Below are 11,700 nucleotides of genomic sequence, written 5' to 3' on the forward strand. Positions count from 1 at the left end.
GTCCATCTAGTCTAGTGTATCATTCAGGTCCATTGTTTCTTTAGTGATTCTCTGTCTAGTTGATCTATCCATTGCTGTAAGTTGTATAATAAAGTCGCCTGCAATTATCACATTCTTATCAATAAGACTCCTTATGTTTGTGATTGTTTTATATATTTGAGTGCTTCTGAATTCAGTGCGTAGACATTTATAATTGTTAGCTCTTCCTGATGGAGAGACCCTATAATTATTATATAATGCCCTTCTTTATATCTTCTTACAGCCTTTACTCTAAAGTCTAGTTTGTCTAATATAAGTATGGCTACTCTAGCTTTCTTTTGACTTCCAGTCGTATGATAGATATTTCTCCATCCCCTTACTTTCAATCTGAAGGTGTCCTCAGGTCTAAAATGAGTCTCTTGTAGACAGCAAATAGATAGATTTTGTTTTTGTTTTTTCTCCATTCTGCTACCCTATGTGTAGGCTTAGTCTTTTTCCATAATTTTATATTCTAATTCACCTATTCTCCCCTCTGCCTCTTCAATTCATGCTATGGCCACATTCATTTTATTTTGCACCTCATTTATAGCATTTTTTAATTCATTATGACTATTTTTAAGATCCTTGATCTTTGCAGCAATGGAGTCTGCTGTCTCTATGCTTTTATCAAGCCCAGCAATTAATTTTATAACTATTATTCTAAATTCTTGTTCATTTATGTTGCTTATATCTGTTTTGATCATTTCTTTAGCTGTCACTTCTTGGAGTTTCTTTTGAGTAGAATTCTTCTGTTTTGTCATTTTGGCTAGTTTTCTCTCTTTTGTAAGTTTTAAAAGCATTTTATGTGCTCTGCAGCTGAGAGTACTGCTATATTAAAGGGGGCTTGTGCATTGTTCAGGGCCTGACTATTCAGGAGGTGTTTTTTGGAGAGTGTTATTTGCTTTCTGTTGTTGTGACTTTAATTATTTTATTTCCCTACTCGTAGTGATATTTTGGACTCTCCACTATGTGTGCTTTGGTTTGTTCCTTGCAATAGCCCTGGAAAGGTAAACAGACAGACAAATAAACAAGAAAAACACATGCAAATTCACCAAAAAAAAGATACAAACAAGCAAACAGAGAAAAACAAAACAAAAAAAGAGTCTAAAAGTCTATAAATCAGAAACACCAGGTCCAAGTAAAGAGCAGGACGGAGGCGGTGCTGATGGAAGAGCATATAGAAAGAGAGAAATGACAGGGATGGGGATAAAGAAAAAATGAACATTGACCAGGCAGGGACACTAAAAGGCTTAATCCAGAGAGAGAGAAAGAAGAATAAGGAAGGAAGCAAGGAAAACTAAAGGAAGATAATGTTACCCAGAGAAACTATATGGCCTGATTATTCCAGAGAGAGAGAAAGTAAAATAAAGAAGGAAGTGTAGAACTTGCATCAAGAGAATGGATTAAATATGTTTGTTTAAGCAAACCAATAACCAGAGTATCCAGCCTAGAGGAGGGAAGAGATAAGAAGGAGAAAAGAGAGAATATATCTAAATAACAAGATTGTTGTTATTGTTTTTTATTTTTAAATTTATTTCTAAGAGAGACAGCGTGAGCAGAGGAGGGTCAGAGAGAGGGAGATACAGAATCTGAAGCAGGCTCCAGGCTCTGAGCTAGCTGTCAGCACAGAGCCCGACGTGGGGCTCGAACCCATGAACCATGAGATCATGACCTGAGCCGAAGTTGGACGCTTAACTGACTGAGCCAACCAGGCGCCTCCTAAATAACAAAAATTGACCTACAGTTAATCCAGGTAATTCTGCATTGCTTGTTCCACAGAGCCTATCTAGCTCTAGTAGGTAAGTGGCTCCCCAGTATATGGGGGTGTGGTGTGGTGTAGGCATATCCCACCTCCACTGTGGGCCCCAAGTGGATCGCTGAGGCCCCATCTTGGTGGTTGTGGGGAAAAATGGCAAACCCACCAGTCCCTTCTTCACAGACTAGGGGTCCTAAATCACGCCTTTGGATCCATCCTCACCGTGCTGTGGGCTCAGACCAGGCTGGCTGTCTCACTCTGCCATCTCCAATGTCCCAGCTTAGCTGAGTTTTAAATTCCCACTTCATGTGTGTCAATAATGTAATGCCCAAAATGTAATTCCTCAAGCTACAGCACTCCAGGGCAGGGGGCCAGTTCTTCCTGCTGCCAACTGTACCCCTGAGGTACGACCAAACCTGGAGGTTCCCCAGGCACAGGAACAGGGCAGCAGGCCCATTCTGAAGAAAGTGCTGCAGTTAGAGATGGGATGATAGGATCCCTCTCCATCCTGGTCTGAGGTTTTTTTCCTGTCCAGATACAGTCCTATGTTTCCCCAGCCACTCTTTCTCTTCCCTTTGTCTCTCCGCAGCGGAGATTCCTTCCCCTTTGCACCTCGTTTTATCTCCCCCAGTTCACAATCACTCACCTATGAGGCCACCTAGTTTTCCTGCTGTCTTCCTGGCAAACTCTGTGTCTTTTCCTCCTGGACTCTTGGGGTTCAGATTCCTTTGACTTCAGCCATTTTTTGAGAGTCATGGGAAGTATGGATCCCCCTACTTCTCTACCATGTTGTTCCTCTCTCCAGTAAATTTCTCATTTTAGTTGTCATACTTTTTTTTAAAAGATCTTTTTCATTTTATTTTTTAAATGTTTTTGAGCCAGAGAGAGTGCACATGCATGCGCACTCACACACACACACACACACACACACACACACACACACACACACGTGCATGAGTGGGGAATGGGCAGAGAGAGAAAGAGAGAACCCCAAGCAGTCTCTGCATGCTGTCAGCACAGAGACCAGTGCAGTGCTCAATCTCACAAACCATGAGATCATGACCTGAGCTGAAATCAAGAGTCAAATGCTTAACCAACTGAGCCACCCAGGCACCCCAGTTATCATACTTTTTAAAACTGGAATTTTTAGGAGTGCCTTTGTGGCTCAGTCGGTTAAGCATCAACTTCAACTCAGGTCATGATCACATGGTTGGTGGGTTCGAGCCCCACATCGGGCTCTGTGCTGACAGCTAGCTCAGAGCCTGGAGCCTGCTGCAGATTCTGTATCTCCCTCTCTCTGACCCTCCCCTGCTCACACTGCCTCTCTCTCTAAGAAATAAATAAAACATTGAAAAATTTAAAAAAAACCTAGAATATATATATATATATGTTATACAATATCATATATAATTATCTATTTTTGTATTGATTGTCACTGTTTGGTAAGACAGTTCTCCTACTTTCTTTTAGTTATTAGAAATGGTTTCCTTTAGACCCTTGAACAAATTTATAACAGTTGATTTAAAATTTTTCTCTGCTAAGTCCAAGATCTGGACTTCTTTAGGCACAGATTCTAAATGCTTTGTCTTTTTCACTGTTCTCTGTGTGCCCTGAATTTCCTTCAAATGACATTTTGAATTATATGTAACAATTCTGGAAATCTGCTCTTCCCACCAAAGTTTGTAGTTGTTCTTCCTGTTCTTTGTTTAATGACTCTCCCAGATGAATTGTGTAAAGCCTTTTTTTATTATTTTTGGCCAATGAAATCTCTGCTTCCTTAGTTTAGTCATCAGTTAATTTGACAGATATTTCTGTAGATGACTTGAAGAAATAAGTCTTAGGGCACACATTTAATACTGCTGCAATTTACATTTCTTTGCTTGGCCTTCACTTCCTGGGTATGCGAGGTATCTAGGTAAACCAGAATTGAGAGATTTGAGCCTCCTCAGGTCTTTCCATGGCATCTACACAGCCCTTATGTATGCTCAGAAACATGTCAGTTTTTCAAAGTGGCCTATGGACACCTCATTTCCTATATCTTCCTTTTGTTTTTTGGTCAGGTTCTTGCTTTCCCAATCTGGGATTATGCATCAGGCAGCTTCTATGTTAAACAATTGTCATTAATTGTTAAAAAAAAAACAACAACAACAACAACAACAACAAACTTGCAAAATAAGGCTTTTCCTGTTAATGGAATTTTGAATTAATTTAAATATAAAGAGGATATGAAAGGCACTAACTGGTACATCAATAGTGTGAACTTCTGTAGAATCAATTATTTGAGTTATATTTATTATCAACATACCTTTTTTTGCAAATTTGAAAGTAAAATATTGAACAGATCTATATCTATCATAAAGCTGGTTTTGACATCATTGAACGTGCATGCATATGTGTCTGTGTGTATTTACCTTACTGACTACCTTGACTCAGAAAAAGAGACAATATATCCCAGGGGGAAAATATGTCTTGGAATAGAATTCAAACCTTGGGTGTTCCATATAGCTGTGTAATGGTGGACACTGAATTTCTTATTATATTCAATAATATTTCTTTTTATATATAATGGAGCATAAGATTGTGAAAAATGTTGCTGAATTTCAACCCTGAATATGAAAACTTTTTAGCATGATGTGTAGATTGGAAAAATTGAGAAAATTGTGTGCTTATTTATTTTTCTAGTTGTTAACAATATAATTGCAAACAAATAATTTTCATTGGGTTTGATTCTAGACAGAATGGCAAGCAATAAGCAGGTAAGGAAGTACTTGATAAGGTTTTTATGTGCAGCTGGAGTAGAAAACTATTCAGACACTCTGTATTTTAATTGTCTAGGTTATTGTTTACATATTTTTATTTGTATAATTCCATGGAAGAGTTAATTATATGAAAGAAAAAGATATTAGTTCACTAATTAGATGACGGTTCCTAAGTGCACACAATCTTGAGAGTTACAATTAGTGGGGAAGGAGATTATATAGTATTTTAGATTTTCCTAAGTACACACAATCTTAAGAGTTGCAATTAGTGGGGAAGGATATTATATAGTATTTTAGATTTTCCTTATTTTCTTTTCTACATATTTTAGTCCAAATTTAATTGCCTTTTGTTTTAAAAGCACTCTTCATTTAGTTTAATGTTTCTTATTCACTTAATGCTATGCTTTGTACACAATTGTGAGGTATAATCTGTTTATATAAAAACATTGGATTAAATTAATTATTGTTTATAAGTCAAACAATTTCCTGGTAAATGAATATGTTTTCTATAATAAGACTGAATAATGACTTATCCCTAAGTTTTTTCACATCCTCCATTAAACAAATATCTCACGGGTGGCTGGGTGGCTCAGTCAGTTGAGCGTCCAACTTCAGCTAAGGTCATGATCTCACAGTTTGTGAGATCAAGCCTTGCACTGGGATCTCTGCTCTCAGCGCAGAGCCCGCCTTTGCATCCTCTGTCCCCCTCTCTTTCTGTCTCTTCTCCACTCATGCTCTCTTTCTCAAATATAAATAAAACACTTAAAAATTTAAACAAGTATCTCATTATATATTGTATTAGAACACATTCACTATAAATTGATACAACCAGAACTCTATTTTCTCTGAAAGTTTACTTACAAAAAATGAAGTAAACTTCAACATCAGTGATTTACTTAGATCAGGATATTGTATTCATTTATTTAATTTACTTTTTTACATTTATTTATTTATTTTGAGAGAGATAAAGCATCAGTTGGGGAGGGGCAGAAAGAAAGGAGAGAGAGAAAAATCCCAAGGAGGCTCCATACTGCCAGCACGGAGCTCGATATGAGGCCCAAACTCATGAACTATGAGATCATTACCTGAAAATCAACCCTCAACTGACTGAGCCACCCAGGTGCCCAAAAGATTGCTTTTAAAACTTTAAAAATATTTTCATTCTCTCTTCAAAACACATTATAAACTAAGACAGAATAATTTAGTTTTTAAATGATAAATGAATAGAAAACTAATTCTTTATCCATGTATTTACAGGTAAACAATGCAAAACCCACCACACTAATTTATTTATTTTGTACAATTCAGATTGATGAAATAAGGAAATTACTGACTTGCTAATGAAACAAAAATTGTTTGCAGTGCACCTGGGAATGTATCACTTATCTTCTGACTGACACTAAACAGAATTCAAAAACGTTTGTTTATTTATTTATTTATTTATTTATTTATATTTTATTTATCCATTCATTTAATCCTATGAATCCAGTTAAACATTTACTATTATTTCAATTTTATACAATAGTTACATGATTAATAAACATTTTATTCAATAAAACCATGTCAGGAGATGTAAAAATTAGAAAATGTAAAATGTGTCTTATCAATAATTTTGGATTGCTGTAAGAGAGCATGTTTATTATGCATTTGGTTTTTGCTGTGGTTTGACTGTGTCTCTCCAAAATTCATATATTGAAATTCTAACTCCCAAAGGTGTTTGGAAGTGGGGGCTTTTGGAAGGTGATTAGGTAATGAGGTGGTACTCTCATAAGTGGGATTAATGCTCCTATAAAATAGACCTCACAGAGCGTCCTAGAAACATTCACCATGTGAAGCCATAGCAAGAAGATGTAAGCTGTGAGCCAAGAAGAGGACTTTCACCTAAATGCAACCATATCTGTGACCTGCTCAGGAAATTTCAGCCTAAATAACTGTAAAAAATAAGTTTGTAATGCTCAGAAATGACTTCATCTTTGGACTTTTGTTATAGTAGCCCAAATGGACTAACACACTGAAAATTTTGATCTATCCTCAGGAAGGGATAATTACTCCAAAATGACAATTAATGAGCACTCAGTAGCTGAAGCTTTTGATTGTAACAGCACCCCAACCAGTCTTAAAATTTAAGCTGTTTCAATTTAACACACTGCTTATTTGCTGACCTAAGTCCCTGGATCCACAACAGACAGTCCACTAGCCAAGAGTTGTGAAAAATCAAAGTTTTCCCAGGCTACAGAGGCCAACAAATCTGTTTGATGCCACCTCAGTTTTTGATTAGCCTAGCAATCTTTTTAGAAATAAATTTTTCTTTTTTTAGGTCTCACAAATTATTTTATTGACCTCTCTTTGTGTGTCTGTAGACTGTGACCTCCTTTGCAGAAAGAACAAAGTACTCCTGCACACCATGAAACAGGAACTGGACCCCTTTGCAGAGCTCCTGAGCACTGAGATAATGTTTATAGTTGGCACTATCTACTCTGTACGTAAGCAAGAAATGTTGCAGAGCACTGTACTCCTTTTACTGATTAACTACCCTACATTACTTTAAAAACCTGTGGGCCAGACAGGAACCTTGGAGTTGGCTTTTGGACAAGAGTCTGCCTTCTCCACAGGTAACTGTCCTTCTGAATAAAGCTCAAATTCCTTTCCAGTCAAAACTCCTCTCTTGAGTATTGGCTTTTCTAGCAACTGGCAGCCAAACTTGGAGTTCAGTAACATAGTATCTGCTCTTCACCTTCCTTCTGACTACCCTGTGATTGATAATGTGACTAGTTTATTCTACTTTACACTGAAAGCTGTCAATGATGAAGCAAAAGTTAAGCAAAATATAATTATGCATTTAACTAAAAATCACAAGTTATTCAACAGCATTATCTTCATTCGTCAGTGACTGAGAGTTTTGAAGAGTTACCATTTTAAGAAGTAAGATCAAACCAAAGGCTACAGTATGAGGGGTAATAGGTACATACCTAATTAGGGATAAAGGCAGCTGAGAAAATCTGAGTGACTCTCTGACTGGGGGAAATAATGCATTTATACCTTTCTTATATATTACTTATATAAAATACATTGATCAAACTCACTTTATTTTATTTTTTATGCTTACTTATTTATTTTGAGAGAGAACTAGCAAGCATGGGAAGGGCAGAGAGAGAGAGAGAGAGAATCCCAAGAAGGTTCAGCCTGACATGGGGTTCAATCTCACAAACCAAGAAATCATACCTACATCAAAATCAAGGGTCAGATGCTCAACTGACTGAACTACCTGGAAGCCCTGATTATAATCATTTTAATGGTTACTATTACTTTAATTAAAGATGAAATGCAGATATTTATTTTGTAATTCATATATTTTCTGCAATAGCATATAGAATGGTATCAAGTCAGTCCTCTGTACCAGACATTATTTTAAGATCTTTCTAGTTTTTAAGTTCCTTCTCGTTTTCTGATTCTTTAGGAGGATGAGTGAAGTTTTACCTTGGAGTCTCAAGAACCTGTATTTAAATAAATGTGAAATTATGAATGAAATATATTCAATGTAGAGTGATCATCTTCAAGAACAAGAATACTGGGATGAGCATATTACCTGCAGTAAAACTGATTTATGCTGGGAAAGGCTCATATTTTCCAAAGGGGCAGGCATGGCAAATATTGCATCATAGCAAGTTCTTTAAGAATTATATATTATAATATTCTCTGGTGCCAGAGCAGTTTAAAAGATAGGCATATAAAAATATTTCATACATTATGTATATAACCTTAACTAAAATATATATTGGACCTTTATGTTTCAAACTTTAATTTCTGTAGATAAATCTTCCCATGCATTGGTCATCTTGTACAGCAAAAATAGCACACAACATATTTGATGAAACAATGATGGTGAGTGTTAACATTTGCTGTATTAAGTTTTTATTATATGAAATTAGTGTTTGGTGACAGTTAAACAGAATCTTATTGTTTACCTTAGTTACTTTTAGACCTAGTTACATATTTTGTAAAATATTATTACTTCTTCCTCTCAAGTTTTCACACCTTTTCTGTCCACAACATAGAGGATAAATGAGGAAAAAAAGCTTATGTATTTTGAGAAAAAGTAATATTAAATGTGTATATACACTATGTATACACAAACACACAAATATATATGTATATGGCACATACATATGAAATATTTTTCTAAGTAAACTTCACTCTTAATAAAGAAAACTTCACTTTTTATAAAATTTCTTAGACTATTGGTCAGATATAGACATAAATAGAATGTAAAAGTTTTGGTTCATGAGCCAGAGAGTTCCTCTAGGTTTGGATTTTCCTGAGACTTGATCAAGTGGCCAAACAGTAAGACTATATAATCAAAAATTCATTTAATTGTGAGTTCTCTCTTAAGAAAAGTGCTTTCACTTTATGGCAAGGACCCCAAAGCACTCTTAGAAACTTGTAGTAAGCAATAATGTCTGCTGAGTGAAGAGGAATTGCCTGAAGATTCCTTGGCAGATGATAGAAAAAGGACTCAAAAAGTCAAGGAAGTGAACTGAGTCAAGTGCTGAGCTGTATATATTACATAAGGCCACAAGATGCACCAGAGTATTCTGTTTATACTAAGTTCATAGGACACATTATTAATCAGAACCATCAAGTGTAATCTCTTAACAGAAGCTCCGACAAGCTAACAAACTCAGTGTTGGCTCTTTGCAATCCAGGACTGATGATGCTAGCAGATGTTATAGAAATGGGCTTATTAATACCTGTGAGGATGATGGAGCCCTGAGGTAATTGAGATCAGGTAGCAGTGCTTAACCATCAGAAGCAAAGGGGCTACATTTACTATAATAGGTGTAAGGTCAGAGGTACAGCCTAGGGGATTTGACCCACAGGAAGTTACGGAGATGGTCAGTAAAATGTGACAGTCTTAGTGACAACAGATGAACAGCCAACAAGGGTGATATTTAATATCTATAATCATAGGAAAACAAGAATAAAGGAGCAGAAAGAATTGTGGCAGATTTCCTAATAAAATGTTACATTCCTTCCTCAATATCTTCAGTCACTTTTTAAACTTTCATCTTTTGGTTAAAGAAATGGACAAAGGCATAGGAAAAATGACTCTGCTACATCGCTGTAAGTATATATTGTAATTATGGGTTCCATAGTCATCATAAAATTACATAGGGTCATTCAAAACTCTGAATGCACACTTGAAAAAGTAAATACTCAGACATTTGGGTGACTCTTAGAAACAGTGTCTAAATTTACAATCATACCCAGGGGTGTAAAACACCATTTTTTTTAATAAGGGGTAAGTAATATATAGGGTCCTGCCTAGAATCCAATTTTCAGTGGGTCCTCTGGGTCAGCAGAGCTACCCAGTGGTTATTTTCTCATCACCTGAATACATAACAGATTAATGTACTTGGCAGTAAGAATAACCTCACTGTGGGTGCTTGGCCAATGGGATAAGTACTGATATGGTGAGGAAGGCCAAATAGAAGCCTCTGAAACTGCCCTACACCTAGCCAAAATGATAAATAAAAAACAATATTGCTTTCTTGGGTTTAGGTTTAGTGTCACTATTTAGAACTTAAGAGTGGAGGGCTGGGGCTCTTATTTTATCTCCAATTAACTTGTCAGAATGACTATAACATACTGCAAGTTTAATCAGTTATTACTTTCATAGTGCAGTTGTTGTGTCCAATATAATATCTTCACTAGTTCTGATTATTAAAACTTCAAGTATAGCAAGTACAACCTATCATTTGGTGTAAGTATTCTTATGTATTCTAATAAAAATATCTTAACAAATTTGAATTCAAATGAAACAAAATATTCATTCATAAATATGACCCAAGCCTAATGAACACTTCTGCTCTTTGGTATACGGAGAGAATTAGACTATGGAGTTCTGCAAAATATCATATTGATCTATTACATTGATGACAGGGATCATGGGACAGGATGAGCAAGAAGTGGCTAGTTCTTTGAAAGTTTTAGTAATACAATGTTTTCCAAAGGGTAAGAGATACATTCAATGATGTTTCACAAATCTAACAGTTTCAACGCAGTTAGTCTGGGCCAGTAGTCAGGAGCATACTAAAAATATCCCTTTCAACATATAAAAATAATTGTTGCATTTAATTCTCCTACTTCAGAGAAAGAAGTACGATGCCTGGTAATAGTGTTTGTATTTTGGAGTTAACAAATTCTGCATCTAGAAATATTACTTTGACCTATATATGAGGTGGGATGAAAAGCTGCCACTTGTGAGTGTCATCTAGAGCAGGAAAAGATTCTATAGTAAGTCTATAGTATCTTTGGTCCCATATTTTTGTGAATTAGCATGAAATTTGATGTAAGCACACCTGGAATCCTTCAAAATACATGAGGATAGCTAACAATATCTTAATTATATAAGAAGTGACTCTATTACAAATAAAAAAAACCTAATAAATCTTAACTAAACTAACCTTAAGTTTACTAAACCAAAACCTTAACTAAACCTAAACCTCAAGTTACTTCCCTTTAGCCAGATCCTCAAAGTTTTCTTAGTAGCTCACACTAGCTAATACTGAGAAAGTGTCATGGGGAGGAAGTCAGAATGAAACCAGTCAGAAATTAAAATATTTGGCTTTTGAAAAATTCATTAGAATATTTTAAAACACATTGCTAGCACCCCTCCCAAGGCCTCAGATGGCATTCATGCAAGCTAGGAGCCTTGAGGGTTAAATTTCATTAGCTTCCCAGTAAGTCCACCTCTGTCATTGTTCTTTATTATTTAAAGCAATCTATTATCCTCAGAAATTATTTGGTTTGTTGTTTAAAGAAAAGAAAAAAAGAAACATGACCTTGAGAAATGTTCCTCTTTATTAGATCCACAAATAATAGATTACAGTTCTCATTCTCAAATCAATACTTTAATTAACTTTAATTTTCATCCATTAATAATGCAGTTTGAGGTAGAGTCCTTACTAGTCTTCCAGCAATGTATATTCTATACTTATTAGTTTGGCATTTTATTTTGTTTAATTTGGTCCATCATCAGAAGTACAAATTAATCAAATTTTAACAGGGCAAACAATTCATAGAGAATAAACATCATAAGCAAAATAAATCCTCAAAATAAATTAACAGAGAATGTATCACAAACTCATATCCAATGCATAGCACTGA

The sequence above is a fragment of the Hyaena hyaena genome, unplaced genomic scaffold, assembly GCF_003009895.1.
Source record: "Hyaena hyaena isolate Hyena2069 unplaced genomic scaffold, ASM300989v1 scaffold_430, whole genome shotgun sequence".
Taxonomy (NCBI): domain Eukaryota; kingdom Metazoa; phylum Chordata; class Mammalia; order Carnivora; family Hyaenidae; genus Hyaena; species Hyaena hyaena.